Here is a 17,985-nt window from a genome sequence, read left to right on the forward strand (position 1 = left end):
ACCGAACCCCATGTTGTTGTTATATGCCATTGAGTCTCCTGCGACTCATAGCAACCATATGTACAACAGCCCTAAACCCTGCTTTGTCCTGTGCCAGTATCACTATCTCCGACACACTTACCCCACTACCCCAGTCACTGAATCAATCCACCTCATAGAGGTTCTCCCTCTCCTGTGCTGTCCCTCCACCTTCCCAAGCATGATGTCCTTCTCCAAGAATTGGTCCCTCCTTGCAACATGTCCAAAGTATGTCAGACGAAGCTTCAGAATCCTTACCTCCAAGGAGCAGCCTGGTTTCGCCCTCTCTTGGAAGAACCTGTTTGTTTTCTTAGCAGTCCATGGTATATTCAATACTCTTTTCCAACACCACAGCTCAAAGGCATCAACTCTCCTTCTATCATCCCCAGTCATTATCCAACTCTTTAATGCATAGCAGGTGATTGCAAAGACCATTGCCTGTATCAGGCACACCTTAGTCTCCAGACTGACATCATTGCTCTTCAATACTCTGGATTGGCTTTATTCTTCTACTCAGCATAATGCCCTTGAAGTCTACATATGTTGTTTATCAATAGTTTGTTTCTCATTACTGCTGAGTCGTATGTAGTGCTATGAATTTATCAGTTTGGGCATTTTGGCTGTTCCAGTTTGAGGCTTTTGCAAATAAAACTCCTGTGACCATTTGTGGACAGATTTTTGTATAAACATAAGTCAGCATTTTCAGGCATAGTGGCCCAGGAGGATTATTGCTGGGTTAAAGTGTATGATTATCTTTATAAGAAACTGTCATAGTGTTTTCCAGAATAATTGGGCCATTTTATATTCCCACCCACAGTACATAAATGATCCAGTTTCTCTGCATCCTCACTAACACTTGGTGTTGTCACTATTTTTATTTTTTACCATTCCTATAATAGGTCATTGTGGTGGTAACTTTTATTTCCCTATTGACTAATGCTGTTGCCCATCTGTTTAGCTTTTCTTCTCCCCCATCTTTTGGTATGTCTTCATGGGAGAAAGATGAAGTAATCAGTGTCCAAAGAGTTTTTATTGTCTTTGAAACCATATGGAGAAGTTCTCTTCTTCCCTTTAGGATTTTATTAGGCTTAACACTGTGGTTGTGGGTTTGATTGTTTATGTAAACCAGAAGTGAAGCAAGACTGCGTGATTGAGGGAATCTGGGGTGCAGACCTCAATACTCATTATTCAACTTAATTTTTTTTTCCTAGAATTCTTTCAAAGGAACATCTACATGCCATCTTCCATGAGTTGATGGAACAAAGTTACAGTTTGATAAAATCTACTTAGAGGCAAGGATAGTGAGACTTTGTCTCCTATACTTGGGACATGCTGTGAGGCAGGGCTAAGCCCTGGGAAAGGACATCCTTCTTGGAAAGTTGGAGGGCCAGAGAAGGAGAGAAGGCCTTTTTAGTGAGATGGATTGACGCAGTGAGCTGCAACAACAGATTTAAGCACAACAGAGATTAAGTGTGTGGCATGAACTTGGGCAAGGTTTTGACCTGTTGTACATAGGGTCATTGTGAGGGTAAGGAGACTCAGCAGCACCTAACAAGATCAACAGACATTGCATAATTCTGCTCTGTTGTTGTGGTCACATGCCATCAAGTCACCTGTGACTCATAGTGCCTCTATGAACAGTGGGTCTGAACCTTACCCTATTATTAGTGACATCCTATTGACCATATCATTTCTGTTCAAGCCTATTGCTACAATCACTGTATCAATCCATCTTGTTGAAGGCCTTCATTTCTTATGTTGAATTCTCCAAGCATGATGTCCTTCTCCAAGGACTGGTCCCTTCTGACAAGATGTCCCAAGTATGTATGATAAATTTTCACCATCTTTGCCTCCAAAGAGCATCCTGGTCACACTTATTTCAACTTAGACCTGTTTGTTCTTTTGAAGACCATGAGATAGTCATTACTTTCCTCCAACACCACAACTCAAAGGCATTGATGCTTCTGTCATCATTATTTATTGTCCAACTTTCAGATACATAGCAAGTGATCTTGAAGACTATGCTGTGGTACTGTTATGTTGTTTTGTTAAGTACCCTCAAGTTGGAACTAACTCACAGCTGATCCTCAGAGGTAAGATAAGTCCCTGTGTTATGGCTGAGATAATTTCTTTACTCTGTCTTTAATAATTCATAGATAAGTCAGACCAGGTGCATATGGTTTTTATTTAGTCTTCTTTATAGGTTGAGAGGCAAAATGTATAGGTATGAATTGACAATTGATACAATGCCCATAGGCACATGTTGTTGTTGTTGTTAGGTGCTGTCGAGTTGAGTATGACTCGTAGTGAACAAAAGATCTGAACCCTTTTCTGTCCTGCACCATCCTCACACTTCCTGACACACAAGACCTCTTTGCAGCAGTCACCATGTCATTTTACCTGGTTGAGGGTGTTCCTCCCCTTTGCCAACCCTCAACCCTTCCCAGCATCGGTATGTGCTATAAATAGATCCATGGATATAGTAGAATAAAGCAATAGTGTGAGACCTTTAGAGCCATAAGTAAACACTTTGAGGGAATTAGTCCTGGACTAGGGAACTCAACACTATAGTCTTAAGGGACAGTAAGATCCCTTGGCATAACTTAGTCTACAAAGACAGGGTTCTACCTCCTACTTTGGTGAGTGACGAGTAGAATCCTCAAAGCTTGCCTGTGGCCATATAAGGCAAAAGTTTTAGCCTTTATGTGCCCAAAAGATTAATGGACTACATGAATTTCATTCTCCGTGATCCCAAGATCTGAATTAAATGGTGCCCAGCTGCTGTTGCTGACAGCTGTGAAGGGATCGGCATAGAGGATGGGAGCGAGTGGGAGGGAAATGTTGAACAAAACTAAAAAGCATAAAAAATCCCACCAGATTTATGGTGTGAGAGACTGCTGGAAACTCCCAAGACTTAGTCATCCTTCAAACATGGAACTTAAATCATTCCAAACCAAGCCTTCAAACATGGAACTGAAATGCATTTCCAGCTGCACAACAGACAGGCCTCTAAGATGACCAGCAACATTGGGAAGAATGTTTTCCTTCAACAGTAAATCATATAAGAACAAAACAACAGAGTTTGCTCAGGGATTAAGCTCTGAAGGTAGGAAAGGTTAAGACAGAAGGACCAGTGAAAATGGGCAACAGTGGGAAGGATGCTGTTCCAGGGTGAGGATTATCATTAATGCCACAAAACATGACGTGTACATAACGAACTGCTGAGTGAAATATCAATCCCAAGACATTTCCAACGGAAAGAAAGAAAAGCGAAAGCTTGCAGCCTTTACATTGAAGGTGATTGTGAGGAGGAACTTTGCAGTAGGGGCTGGTTCAATCATTCCAAAGTGAGGACAAATTTGGGTAACATTAAAGGACAAGTAGGAATTGTCTGTCAATTGGATGGTCCTAACGTGGGTACTGCATCTAGTCTGTGACTTGGATGAAAGCGTTATTAAAGATGCTCTGTGTCTTTCACCATATTCAATTTCAGCTGTGAGTTATGAAATGACTGCTTTTACAAGCATCTGAATTTTTCAGACTCCAGTCGATCTGAAAACAGACCCACACCCGCTGATGTGGCAGTACACAAATCCAGTGATCTGGCTCAGCACTTCCCAGGGAGTTAGACTGCAAATAGTGTCTCAAACTCTGTAAGATGTGACAGCAGTTTTCATTTTAATCTGAAGCTTGTAAACAGGGATTTTAAAAAGAAATCCCCAAGCCCAGCAACAAACCAACAAACTCTTTCTTTTCTTTTATTATTTCTTCTGCATTTCAATTCATAAACCCTGGGTGTCTTGACAACGTAATTTGTAATGAACTGAAGACCATCAGTCAATTGTTTCCTTTTACCACAAGAAACTGGGACTAGAGGGAGTTCTACAGCAATGACAGCCTTCGTATGATTGAGGGCATTTGTTTGATTATATCCCAGATGCACCAGGAAAGCAGCATATAGATAAACTTTTAAAAAAATCTTATATAATGTGTGAACACATCCAGACTATTCTCTGAGATGTTTCTGTACTTATCGGCGTCAAGGCCTTTAGGGGAAACAAAATGTGGACAATTTAAAGAGTATAGTCTTTTATTGGAAAGTATGTATCACTGTAGTAAAATGAGTTGATGTCAGTTTAAAAAGACCACAGATCAGAATTTTAAAAAAATGTACTATGCCCATAATTCATGAGTTTTTCTTTCAATTGTTTTAGCTTTAATGATGCCAGTAAATATTTACACTATATATAAGGTGTTTGAAGATATAGAAATATGTTTTTTCATCCCTGTTCTTAAAATTATCCCTACTTGGAAAAAAATGTCTAAATCATACCTATGTTTTTACATTTTAAAAAAATATACACATTGGTATTTTCATTCAGTAGATATTTATTGATTGATTTCTGTGGGGTAGGTGTTTCAGAGGCAATAAGATTGGCACAGGATAGAGCAGTGTTTAGGGTTCTTGTACATAGAGATGCTATGAGTCACAGACAGCTCAACAGCACATAACAACAACAACAGCTGCATACCAGGCAACATTTTATATGCTGAGAATTTAGAGATAAAGAACACAAGACTCTTAGAGAGTTTAAAGGAGTAACTTCTTGGGAAGGGCCAAATCAGATCTCTGGATTTATGTGCTACAAAAATGACGCATACGTGTGTGCTTTCATGAGAAAGTTGAAGAATGCACATAAAAAAGATTATTTCAGTTTGTAGTGAGGACTGTGAAAGTTACAGAGTAAGCTGACAGAATAGAAAATGGTTCAACTCAAATTCATTGTCACTGGTTTGAAGTTAACTCACTGCAACTTCCACTGAGTTTCCAAGGCTAGCTATAATCTGAATGGGAGAGACTGTCCACCCTTCTCCCCTGGAACTGATTGGTGGATGAGAACCACTAGAAATCCTTAGCCTTTGAGGTAGCAGCACAACTCCCCATAGACTGGGCCACCAGGATCCCTCAGTTCATCTCCACCGAGTTGGGACTAACCCATAGCTAACCCTCTTGTAGGTTTTTAGAGGCAGTAAATCACATGAGAGGAGACTGCTCATTTTTCAGTCAAAGAGAAGCTGATGGATTTGAACTGCTTGCCTTGGCAGTGCAACTTCTTACCCACTAGGGAGTGGTTAACAAAAGTCTCTTTGAGGATGTGCCAATGAAGCTAGGGCTGTTTGATTTAGGAAATAATTTTGATAAATTTGAAATTTATGATGTCAGTCTAGAGACTAACGTACTATGACTGGTGGATTTGACCTGGAAGACAGGCATGACTTTTAAGCTAGCAGCAAAACTACCTATTAGATGTCATCATTCTTCATGGCGTGATCTGAGATGTGATAGTCAATCAGTTGTAAGGCTCTTAGGGAAGGATAACACCCTTAATTAAGTTACAACCCAGATGTGATAATAGATGAGTTTCCATGGGGTCTGGTTGCCTGCAATACCTTTTATCTTTTTTTCTTTTTTTATATTCGGATTTTAATGAAAGTTTATAGAGAACTTGGATTTCCATTCATTCATTGTTGCATGTTTCCCTCCCTGTCCCTCCGCCCCTTGTTAGGGTTTCTCTTTGAAATAAAACAACTTTCGGTGTTGTACAATTCTGCCCCCCTTCCCCAGTCCACTTTACTATGCAGTTCTTATTCAGGACCGTTGTCATGCAAATAATACCTAATTTTATATTCCTTTTAAGCAGTTCCTTCCCTCATCTGTTTCAATGAAGTATACATTATATATCCCCTCTTTTCTTAGTTTTCTCCAACCCCTATGTCAGTCCTGTTTTCATAACAGTGGTATTATGCAGTATTTGTCCTTTTGTGACTGAGCTATTTCACTTAGCATAATGTCATCTAGGGTCAGATACCTTTAATTATATAAGAGATAAAAGGAAAGAGTAAGCGAGCAGAGGAATAGGACAAGAAAGATGTCCAAGAGCACATTCTTTGAATCCAGGGCCAAGACATATGATGATATTCAAGCAATGTTGGAGATGCTAAAAGAAACCAGAATCTTGCCCCATAACTGATACACAAAGAATATCTTTTTCTTGAGCTAGCACCCTGAATTCGGGCTTCCAGCCATCTAACTGGTGACAGAGGAAATATTAAGTCATCTTTTGATGGTATCTCAGCTGTAACAGCACTGGATAGCTAAGACATCCATTTTTAGTTTATAAATGCAGTTAGGTTCAAGGGAAAATTGTCATGTGAAAATCCTCATTAGGGAAATGAATGATAACCACATCAGATTAGAAAATTGAGGATCATTACCATAGTCCAAAGTGTGTTGTGCTGCTAATCCAAACGCCAAGAATCTTCTTTGGTTCTGATCCACAAGTAGTTTTTCAGGAGCTCTGGTGGCTTGTTGTTGTTAAGTGCCACAGAGTCATAGACGACTCATAGTGACTCTATGAACAAAAGTCTTGAACACAAAACTTTCATCTTTTCTCCAAGTTCATAGAGTTTTCGAAGGTAAGTGTTTGTTATTAGGAACTGCACTGCCAACACAAAGGTACGTGGTTTGAGGTCACCAGCTGGTCCACAAGAGAAAGATGGGCAGTCTTCTCCTCTGTGATTTACTCTGAAAACCTACTGGAAAGGTCAGCTATAGGTTGATTCCGACTTGATGGGAAACAACAGCAACAACAACATCATTACATAACTGCCAAACTGCTCAGAATTGTGATATAGCCAAGTTGACACATAACTTTTATCATCACCACCAATGTTATTTTGCCTCACACCTGTTTGTTACTGCCAGATATGCTTGTCTAACAAAAATGCTGGAGGGATATATATCAGATATGGAGAAACTGCCAATGATATGGATTAGGACCAAACACAAATAAGCAAATATGTCTGAACTCTTGAATGACCATTGTTAAGGGATGATGCTTGTTCAAGAAACTAAAAAGAAATCAAGACTTGACTAATGTCCTATTTCAGAGAATATATTGTGAATGTTAAGTGATGCATGACAGTTGAAACCCTGATCATACAAAGGTTAAGTGCTGAGAAAGATGGGTTTATAATGTATACTGCATTGATACAGATGAGGGAAGAAAACTGTTTAAAAGGGATATGTGATGAGGTACTTTTGTCATGACAAGAGTCCAGAGTGAAGGCTGCATAGTGGAGTGGACCTGGGGGGGGAGGGATTGTAAAACAATGAAAGAATTTTTCTCTTACATGTCCAAAAGGGTAGTGTACTGGGGGGAGGGTTAGGAGGGGTGAAAAGTGCAACAATGAATGAATGGAAATCCAAAGTCTCTGTAAATTCTCATTGAAATTGATAATAAATTTTTTAAAAAACGAAAAAAAAACCCAAACAAACAAAGCTTAAGTGCTTAGTTTCTCACTAAAAGATTGGAAGTTTAAATCCACCCAGTGGTTCCACAGGAAGAAACACCTAGCAAGATTATGTTCCTATAATCCTATAAAATCCTATGAGAGCATTCTCCTCTGTCAGACAGGGTCTTTTGATGTAAAGAATTATTTTAATGACAGCTGACAACAAGAACAGCAATATATAAAATATGATACATAGTATAGAATTTTAAAAATCTCATTCATTAATGCATGTTGCCATATTTAGATCAAGAATTATTTTAATGACACCTGACAACAAGAACAGCAATATATAAAATATGATACATAGTATAGAATTTTAAAAATCTCATTCATTAATGCATGTTGCCATATTTAGATCTCAGCTTTAACTGTGTTTAGATCAAGACTGCATTATGATTCCTTGGCCAAGGATTTCATATACCAGTTTATTATCTGCCATCAAGGCTAGTTACTTCAGTGGAATAAAACCTAGAGCTCATCACAAGACAGTCTGAGATTCAGTCATGTCTGGGTTCATTTGCCTTAACCTCCAGGTACTTTCTAAATCTTGTACAACCTCCTACAAAACTGTGGTTCACCAGGGATTCTGGATCAAGACCAAGAACTTAGACACACAACTCCAACACACTGAGCCGTCTGGCTTGTTCATACTCCATGCGCATTTTTTAATTGGCTAATTTGATGACCTGCAACAACTTGCTTAATATTTAATGTCAATTAGTGGGTTTTGCTTTTCTTTTGGACTTCAGCAGTCAGAGCAATTTATGATTTGTGGAAGTGATTTGATAATTTTAATTTTGAATGAAATTAATATTCTCCATGCATAATAATTTATCCTTCATAACTACTTCTATGCGTCAGAGAGCTGGACAATGACTAAGGAAGGTAGAAGAAGAATCAGTGCCTTGGCTTGGAGTTGTAGAGCTGGAGAATATTGAACATACCATGGACTGCCAAGAGAATAAACAGGTTTGTCCTAGAGAGGGTGAAAAAACGTGGTCCTTGGAGGCAAGGATTTTGAAGCTCTTTCTGACATACTTTGGGCATATTTCCGGGAGAGACCAATCCTTGGAGAAAGACATTATGCCTGGAAGGAAGGAAGGACAGCACAGAAGAGGAAGACCCCGGAGGAGATGGACTGACATAGTGGCTGGAGTAATGGGGTAGGTGTTCAGAGGCAGTGAGACCAGCACAGAATAGGGCAGAGTTCAGAGCTATTATACATAGGATTTTTATAGGTCGAAGGCGACTCGAAGGCACATAACAACATAAGTGAGTTGATCACTTTTACTGTGAATCTGTACACTCATCCCCAAATCCTGTTGATGGAGGAAAGCCAGTTTCCTTCAAATATCTGCTTCATTTTTTTTAAACATTCCCTGCCTATAAATATTACCTTGTTCATCTTCTGTTACCAATTTCCTCTCATTTCTAATCTAGTTCTTTGAGATAAAATAGGAAACTAAGGCTCATTTTGGAACAAAACTCCTCAACCCATCCTGATATCTTGTTATCTGCTTCAAGGCCTTAAACTGCTAACTCCTAGTGTTTGCTGACCTTAGCATATGATAAAATTCTTGGTTTCTAAGGAAACCATAGCCTGGGGCAAAACCGCTCAAGTCAACCAAGCTTCTGAAACATAGAAACTCTACTTGTGACCAAGAATTAATTTTTGCTCAAAGTTTTCAGGCTTAGCAGAGATTCAAACTCAGAGCTTTGACTCACAGGGCATGTGCCCAATCTCTCCCCCATGGGCCAGTTCTGAAACCCAACCTTCTTCCATAAAGAAACATGATGCCCTTTTTCTGATAGCAGGCTACTTCCTGAAACTACCACCTCCTCTTATAAATAAACCCAATGTCTCCTCTCTCAATTTTAAAAAATTCTGCCCTCTTCTTTGGCCAGAGAGACATGAGAGTATAGCAGAGATGCTCCCAAGTGGTCCCCTTTGCAAAAAATTTTCTCCATTTCTAGAATGCTAGTCTTTTATTTTGTCTTTCTTACCAGTGAGAGATAGATCAACACTTATTCTGCAACACAGACAAGGGTTCCCGGTGGCTAGTGTCACTTCTTGTGCTATTCTCTATGTACAAATCAGAGAGTAGTGTTAATTGAAAAGTATAATGAATCTGCTCCTTTTTCATTCCTAGATTTTTAGTCTCTATTTTCTATTTTTTAAAAAAAGAAAATTTTTATTTTATACTGGTTTACTTACAAAGTTCATATACATTGTTTTTCACACCAGATCTTTCCCATTTCCTTTACCCACCCCTTGCACAGTCTCTGCTATTTTCAATGGTGTGACTAGTGCTGGTTTACCAGTAAGATCTTGTAATCAGTCATGGTGGGAGGTTTTACAACATGTTGTGCTATTGTTATGTGCTATCGAATTGACTGTGATTCCTAGAATCCATATGAATAAAGGCTTTGAACCTTGCCCTGTGCTGAGCCAACCTGTCTCTGACACACCTGACCCCATTGCCACAGACATTGTATCAATCCATCTCATCCAGGGTCTTCCTCCCTTGTGCTCACCTTGTAAGCATGATGTATTCTCCAAGGATTGGTCTTTTAACAACATGCCCAAAGTATGTGAGGTGGAGCTTCAAAATCCAGGCCTCCAATGAGCAACCTGTTTCACCCTCTCCAAGACTGACATTTGTTCTTTTGGCAGGTAGTCCATGGTATGTTCAGTATTCTGCTCCATCACCACAGCTCAAAGGCATCAATTCTTCTTCTGTCTTCCTTAATTATTGTCTAGTTTCAAGATGCATAGCAAGCAATTGAGAAGACCATGGCTTAGATCAGTCACACCTTAGTCTTTAGATTGACATTATTGCTCTTTAGCACTCTGCGGAGGTCCTTGACAGCAGATATTCCCAATGCAGCAGCTTGTCTTTTGATATCCTGACTGCTGGGGCCAAGGGTGTTGATTGTAGGTCTGAGCAAGAGGAAATCATAAACAGCGTCAATCTTTTCTTGATGTATCATGATGCTGCCTATTGGCCCAGTGGTAAGGACTTTCGTTTTCTTGATGTTGAAATGCCATCTATATTGAAAGCTGAAGTCCTTGATCTTTTGCAGCAAGCACCCACTGGAGGGCTAGCAATTTTACAACATAGAAGCCAGCAAACACTACAAATCAATACACATCCTTTATAAGAGGCTATAGAGATAATTATCAGCGCATCATTAACTATTTCCTGTAACTCGTTCTTCTACTTGAGACTCTTGCATGTAACTATGGAAGTGGGCAAACTAGAGTCATCAACACCAACCAACAACAACTAAGCAAACCAGCTGATGCCACTTGCTCATTCCTGATTGCATGGTGAGCCTGAGATCTCTCTATTCAGAGATGTCTGTAGGCAGTTGCACTACTAGCCTAGAGGTGTGGCTTTCCAGCTAGTTCAACTCTTCAAGAGAAAGTTCGACAATCTCCTCCCATGTAATTTACAGTCTGCTAAAATACATCCTTTGTTGCTGAAAGCAAACATGACTTGAAAGGCTTTGTAGAGGATCAAAGACTACAACTTTCAAAATGGATTATATCTCAAAATTAAGAAAACAAAAATCCTCTGGGTCAATAGGCAACATCCTGTCCATAAGGACAAATACTATATAAGACCATTATTGTAGAAATAGAAAGATAATTAGTAAAATGGGAATGAAGATCTAAGAAGGAGGGGTAGGAGCAGAGGGATAAGGGTAAGCAGGGGTTAATCATAGAATCACACGGTTTTATAAGTAGAGGGAGAGGTGGGTAAAAGAAATGGAAAAGATCTGGCATGAAAATCAATATATATAAATTTTGTAAGCAAAGCAATATAAAATAATTTAAAAAAATAGGTAACATCCTAACAGATGGAGAAAAGATTGAAATTGTCAACACGTTCATCTTGCTTGGATCCACAATTGGTACCCAGGGTACCAGCAGTCTAGAAATCAAAAGATGTGTGCTGCATTGGTATAACCTGCTGGCAAAGACCTCTCCAAGGTGTCATGGAACAATGATGTCATTTTAAAGACTAAGGTGCACTTGATCCAAGCCATAGTCTTTTCAATTACATGCTATGCATCTAAAAATTAGACAGTGGCTGAGGATAACAGAAGAAAAATCGGTGCCTTTGATTTGTGGTGCTGGAGAAGAGTCATGAACATCCCATGGACTGACAAAAGACCACACAAATTTGTCTTGGAGAAAATACAACTACGGTGCTTCTTGCAGGCAAGGGTGTTGAAACTTTGTCTCACATATTTCAGGTGTGCTGTTAGGAGTGATCAGTCCTTGGAAAAGCACAACATTCTTGGAAAGGTGGAGGATTGAGAAAAGAGAGGAAGACCCTCAACAAGATGGATTACACAATGGTTGTAACAGTGAGTTCAAGTATATCAAAGATTATAGGGCAATCTTTGGTACAGGGTAGGCAAGACTCAAATTTATTGTTCACAGGGTCGCTATGAGTCTTAGTCAACTAGATAGCACTTAACAACAACAAAAATCCACTGGACAGTACACACAAAATAATAATAATAATAATAAAAAAAATCCACTGGAGGGTCAGCTATGAATTGATCCTGCCTTGATGACAACACTTACGAGGATGATATTATTTATGAAAACAGATTCTACACAATTCTTTCTTCTTTTACTAGGGACTACAATTTAAGGTATAGTCTCTCCTTTGTCTCCAGAAGATGGATACAAGAAACCTTTCATAAATTGTTTCCAACACATATCTTCAAATCTTCAGCTATGCCTTGAAATCTCACCTAACACAGTTAAGAATCACAATCTAGGAAAAGCAGAGGATTGTGCACTTTGATTATTAACTGCCACAAAACTTTGACCAAATTACCCTGGGAGTTGATTTCTCCCCATCCTCACTACATTTCCCAAACTATGTAAAATAGAGTAATTCAGCAGAATTCTGTAAAATTATTTCAGTACTTTAATACTGAAAAAGGAATATCTAGAGAAATGATATCTGTGTGTATCTAAGAATAATTTGATATAATTTAGTTCTTTGAACTAAACAGATTTTTAACAGATTTCATGTCATAGCATGTGACAAATTTTTAGGTGTTAATGAAGAGCTAAAATGCTTTAAACTAATTAAAACTTGCAATCATTCACACTTTGCTGTTCAGTCAGAACCGACTCATAAGTGACCCTCCAGGGAGTTTTCAGGGGCTCTGAATCAGTTAAGGGCAGATTGCTCAACTTTCTTTAGAGGAGATCCTGGTGGATCGAAACCTCCAAACAGTCTCTGCTCTTGCGTTAGCTGCCCAACTCCTAAGGGTTAAGCCACCAGAGTTCTCACTGAAACTTGGAAGTTTAATATTCAATCATTCATTCCTTTGACATAGCCCTTTCCTTTGTCTATTCCAGTGTAGTGTTTGTTATCTGTCCCATCTTTTCCCGTGGTCTCTCCTCTTCCTGTATTCATCTTGTTTTTGTAACAGCGGTCTTATGCACAATTTGCCCTTTTGTGACTGAGATAGTTAATTCAGCCTAATGGCTTCCAGACTCATCCATGTTGTGTAGTGTTCTACAAGTCTTTACTTTTCCATGCTTCATTATATTTCATTGTGTGAATGTACCACTGTTTTTCTATCCATTTGTTTGTTGATAAGCACTTGTGCTGCTTCCTTCCTACTCTTTTCTATTGTGAATAATGCTGTTATATACTTTGGTGTACATACATTGATATGTGTCATGCATTACAAAGGAAATTGGAGGAAGGAGAAGAAGGAAAAATGTATATCAATGAATGAAAACCAAACATTTCTATAAACTTTCACTAAAATAACAATTAAAAGAAGTCTCTTGATCTACTTAAAAAAAACCAAACCAGTTCAATATTCAAATATCCACATCAAATCCCTTAATCATATTACCTACAAAAATCTTCTAAAAAGAAAAATCAGTGTTATTCACAATGTCTAAGTAGGATCTCAACAGTTACAGCTTGCTAGGCTCCATGATCAACACTCTTGGTGCCAGCAGTCGGGAAATCAAAAGACAAATAGCTTTAGGTAAATCTGCTGTCAGGGACCTTTCCAGAGTACTAAGAAGTAATGATGTCAGTCTAGAGACTAAGGCTATGGTATTTGCATTACTTGCTATGTGCACCAGAGAGCTGGACAATGACTAAGGATGACAGAAGAAGAATCAATGCCTTTGAGTCGTGGAGCTGAAGAAGTCTTACACATACCATGGACCACCAAGAAAACAAAGAGGGTGAAACCAAATTTATCTTTGAAGGCTAGGATTTTGAAGCTCTGTCTCATATACTTTCAGCATATTGTCAGGAGGGAACAGTCCTTGGAGAGGGACATCATGCTTGGAAGGGTGGGGGGATAGCACATGAGAGGAAGCCCCTGGATGAGATGGATTGACTCAATGACTAAAGTAATGGGAATAGGTGTGTCAGAAACAGTGAATTTGGCTCAAGATAAAGCATAGTTCAGAGCTGTTGTACATTGGGTTGCTATGAGTTGCAGGCAACTTGACAGCAAATAACAACAGATAACTAGCGTGAAGTAACCAATGAGTCAGTTCCTGTCCCCTAGTAGCCCCAGTCTCAAGGAGGATGCAAAATGAGGGCCATCAAAGAGCAATGTGCAGAATGATGAGCCCAGAGACACTCATCTTCCCAGGACACAAATCTAGAAGGTTTATCGGAGTCTGTGCAGCTTTAGCCTCCATTTAACTTGAGCACAAAACTATTTTCACAATATATCTCTCTTGATTTGATTGTCCACGAAAATGAAAACCTAACCCAAAGGTTGCGTCCTCTGGCAGTTTGACTCCACTGGCCCGTCTGCAGGGTAAAGATGGGCAGTCTCTTCCTTTGTACTTTACAGCCTTTGAAACTCCTTGAAGGATCATCTATGAGAGGACTGGACTCAACAGCAATGAGGGTGTTTTATCTTTTAAGAAACAAAAGGAACTCTTGTGGTGTAGTCCATGCAGTATTGTGTTGCTAACCAAAAGGCCTTGCAACTTTGGTGGTTAGAACCCACCCGTCTCTTTTGTTGAGGAAAGATGGAAAATCTCCTCCTGTCAATATCCACAGCTTTGGAAACTCGATGGAGAGAGTGACTATAAGTTGAATGTGAGTGGATGTCTGTGAGTGTAGAAAGAGGAGATATAGATGAAAGGTGATAATTAGTACTGACCACTCGTCAACCTCCTCCTGTTTACTTGTTCTGCAGCACTGAAGCCATGACCACTAAGACCTATTTGGTGCCTCTAGCTCTGTTCTTGATGTGATTTTCCCCCTTTAATATTCACTGCTAACCATATAATCTATGTTCTACTAATAACTCTCTGGGAGGTGCCCAGTATAATTGTATTATGTTACCTCTTAGTATTTTTTTCACTCAAAATACAGTCCTTAACTTTTCAAAATGCTCATTGTACACATTTTTCTTCCTTTTCCGATAAAAAGTGAACTCTACTTTATCTTGATATCAGGACTGATCTATAGCTTGATATTAGGACTAATCTATATTTTTCAGAAACATTCTTCTATCAAAATAGCTGCTCAGAAATAAACGGGCTGTCAAAGTTCAATACAATAAGATCACGCCACATATGCCTCACTAAATTTATCTAGAACAGTGAACATGAATTTAAATTAGAGTGTCAATGGCCTGCCTAGTTAATAACAGTGGAAATGCTTCTCTCGGTAGAATATTACTTTCTCTTTTTTTGCAGTGATAGGTTTCTGAAAAATTGTCTTCATACAGTACAGGCATTCTTTGTTCTCTTTAATGATTTGTGAGAAAAGATTGTGTATCTAGTTTATTTTCTTACCAGGCATTGTTTTATGTTTTAATTAAACTTTAGTTATTGATTTAACTTAATTCTTTCCAGGACTGATTTCTTCTCAACCAAAGAACAAAAGAGCAAATGTTAGTTCAAGTGATTTTGGAAATGACCTAAAAGTCAGTCAGATTATCTTGAGTAGGTTTAATCGGGCATGTGCATTGCTTAGGAGGTCTTAGTAATTAACTAATGATCCATTCTGTGGGTGTTTAAAGAGCAGAAAGAAACCACACGCTCCAGACGCCTTGTCTTTATGAACCTTATTATTCAGTGTACCTAAATAATGTTTGAAATAAAAAAACCCAAACACCCCCCAAACCAAACTTCACTCTGAAGACTCCTTATCCACAGGCTGTTCTAGATCCTTAAAATAGGAAGTATGGGGAGAGCTACATGGACAGACTCTTAACAAATGACATCTTAGGAAGAGGACAGCCTAGAGGAAGCTGTAGGGTGCTGGTAGCAAGTCTTCATGCCCTGAAGGGCTACTGCTTTATTATTAGCAATTTATCAACCTTCTTAATATCTTAAAAAGAAATAGCAGCTATTTCTTTTCCAATTTGGCCAATGAATTAAGACGGGGAGTGGCCGGTGAGGATCATGACACACTAGACTTTGTTTCTAACAGTGATTGAAGAGCGAGCTACCTGGAAAGCTTTGAAAAGGAGAATATAGATCTTTTAACAATAATATTTATGATAGGATGATTGAAGAAACCAGGTAATGCAGTGACCACTTAAGAGTTGACCGCTTTAAAAATCAATGACAAATACACCTGTGTTTTTTGTTTTGGTTCCTCCCCCCTCAAAATTGTCTCTAACAAGGCATGAGGTCCAGGGGTGCCAGTTTATGAAAAGGCATGAGAAAATGGAATTGGTTCCCTCTAAACAGTTACCAGGCTTAAGCAAAGCGCAAGTTTGGAAATAATTTTCAAGTTAGGCCTTGTTATGATGGTTTCTGAACTCGAGGTTGCTGTGTGAACTTCAGCAGAATAATCAACATTGCCAAACAGAAAAGTGCTGTGACCCGATTCCTCTGTACACATGTACCGTTTACTTTACAACCACACAGCCTAACTGATAGGGAGTACTGTGGCCAGTCCTCTGGGCTGACAGCAGCTGCCATACTAGCAGATGACATGCAGCTGGGATTTCAGACTGTGCCAAATCCCAGCATTCTGAAAACCTTCAGGCTCTGCAAAAGGCCATATCTCAAAAAGTTACTGCTTCAAATAAATGTGCCATTTTATAAAATTACACCTATTGTATCAGAAAAAAAGGTTCTTTCTAGTGAGAGACACTTATATGACTGCCATTTGTAGGGAATAGGATATTCTCACATTGCAGGATGGAAGAATGATTTGGGAGCTGTAAGGTTACTCTGTGAATGATACACACAACAGCATACTAAGGTAAAGACTTTCTCTTTAGAGGACCAGAGCTTCCCTGTAAAAATGAAGCCTGCATTATTAGGACAAAAAGTTATTTCTTGGCTGTACTTGTGGCATTAATGAAATATTCAATATAATTTAAACCCAAGATATTTCGTCAAAGCTTTAGTACCTTATCAGTTAGACTTGATGAGCCATCTGGTCTAGTAGGTTGAGCCTGTAGTAAAACCAGCAACAGAATCCACTAAGCTGCAACCACATCACCCCCTCATCCCCAATTCTCCTTCCACTTCTCTTTCTAGGCTACTAGCCATCTTCCAAAGAAAGCGCCCAAACTACCATACACATAAAAAATCAGCACCCTAACAATATAACATAAAGCATTTCCCACCTGTGTCTGGCCAAACAGAACAAGAGGCTAACATTTGATTCACTCTTTAAAAAAAATCATTTAAATAATATTTCTTTACCAACCCATCTGCTGAGGAAATTAGAAATCAAGATCAAGGATGGAAGTGGCTGGCAGATCTTAAGTTTTGAGCTCTTGGTCCAGAAACGCCCTCAGGTGGAGACTTGGTAAAACTTTTTGTCCCAGGTATCTTTCTGACTCTCAGCGCAAGGTTGTCCTAGCAAAGCAGTAAGAAACACAGAAGGAGCCAAACCTCTTTATCTCCAGCAGATAGACGTGAATGACAGAACTCCAGGTAGCCAGAAGCTGGCAGAGTCCGGGTGGCTTCTGCCCAGTGCAAGAAGACAAGGAACGGGCCCTGGAAGTCAAGGCTTGGAGTAGAGGGAGAGCAGATAAGGGAGGTCCTGCAGCGAAGGCTACCGAGCCAGGAGCTGACCCACCTGAAGGAGGGCGCTCAGCGCGCGGCTTCACTGGTGAGAAAAGCGAGGGCTCGCCTCCAACTCAGCGCAGCACCTCTCTGCTCCGGCCTTTTTAAGAGCCAGAGGGGAGGGAGGAAGGGCCAGCAAAATTTCGCAAGAGACACACACGGTGTAGAAAGCGGTTCCAGGAAGAGTTGAAGCTGGGAATCCCAGGCAGCTGGAAGGACTAGAACTTCCTGTGCTGCTGCTTTTGTAGCAGATCTGCAGCTGCCCCAGGAACAAGTTTTAAGGGGCTTCCCCAAGTGTCAGAGGCTGGTTGGCTCTGGGAGTTGGGAAGAACCCCTTTCTTCAAGGTTTCTGAGAGGTATCTTTGAGGACCTGAGGAAACATCACTTGTGTTACCTGTGGAAGGATTCTCTTGCCAATTTCTCCTCATGCTAATTTGGCTCAGTTCTGAGTAAAAGGCATTAATCACCTCTGCCTGGAGTTCTAAAGAGGCCCCACGCTTAGATGACCCTTAGTTTAGAGATCATAATTTAGGTGGAGTAAATCAACA

Source organism: Elephantulus edwardii, unplaced genomic scaffold, assembly GCF_000299155.1.
Source record: "Elephantulus edwardii isolate Elephantulus edwardi_28Jun2011 unplaced genomic scaffold, EleEdw1.0 scaffold00098, whole genome shotgun sequence".
NCBI classification, from domain to species: domain Eukaryota; kingdom Metazoa; phylum Chordata; class Mammalia; order Macroscelidea; family Macroscelididae; genus Elephantulus; species Elephantulus edwardii.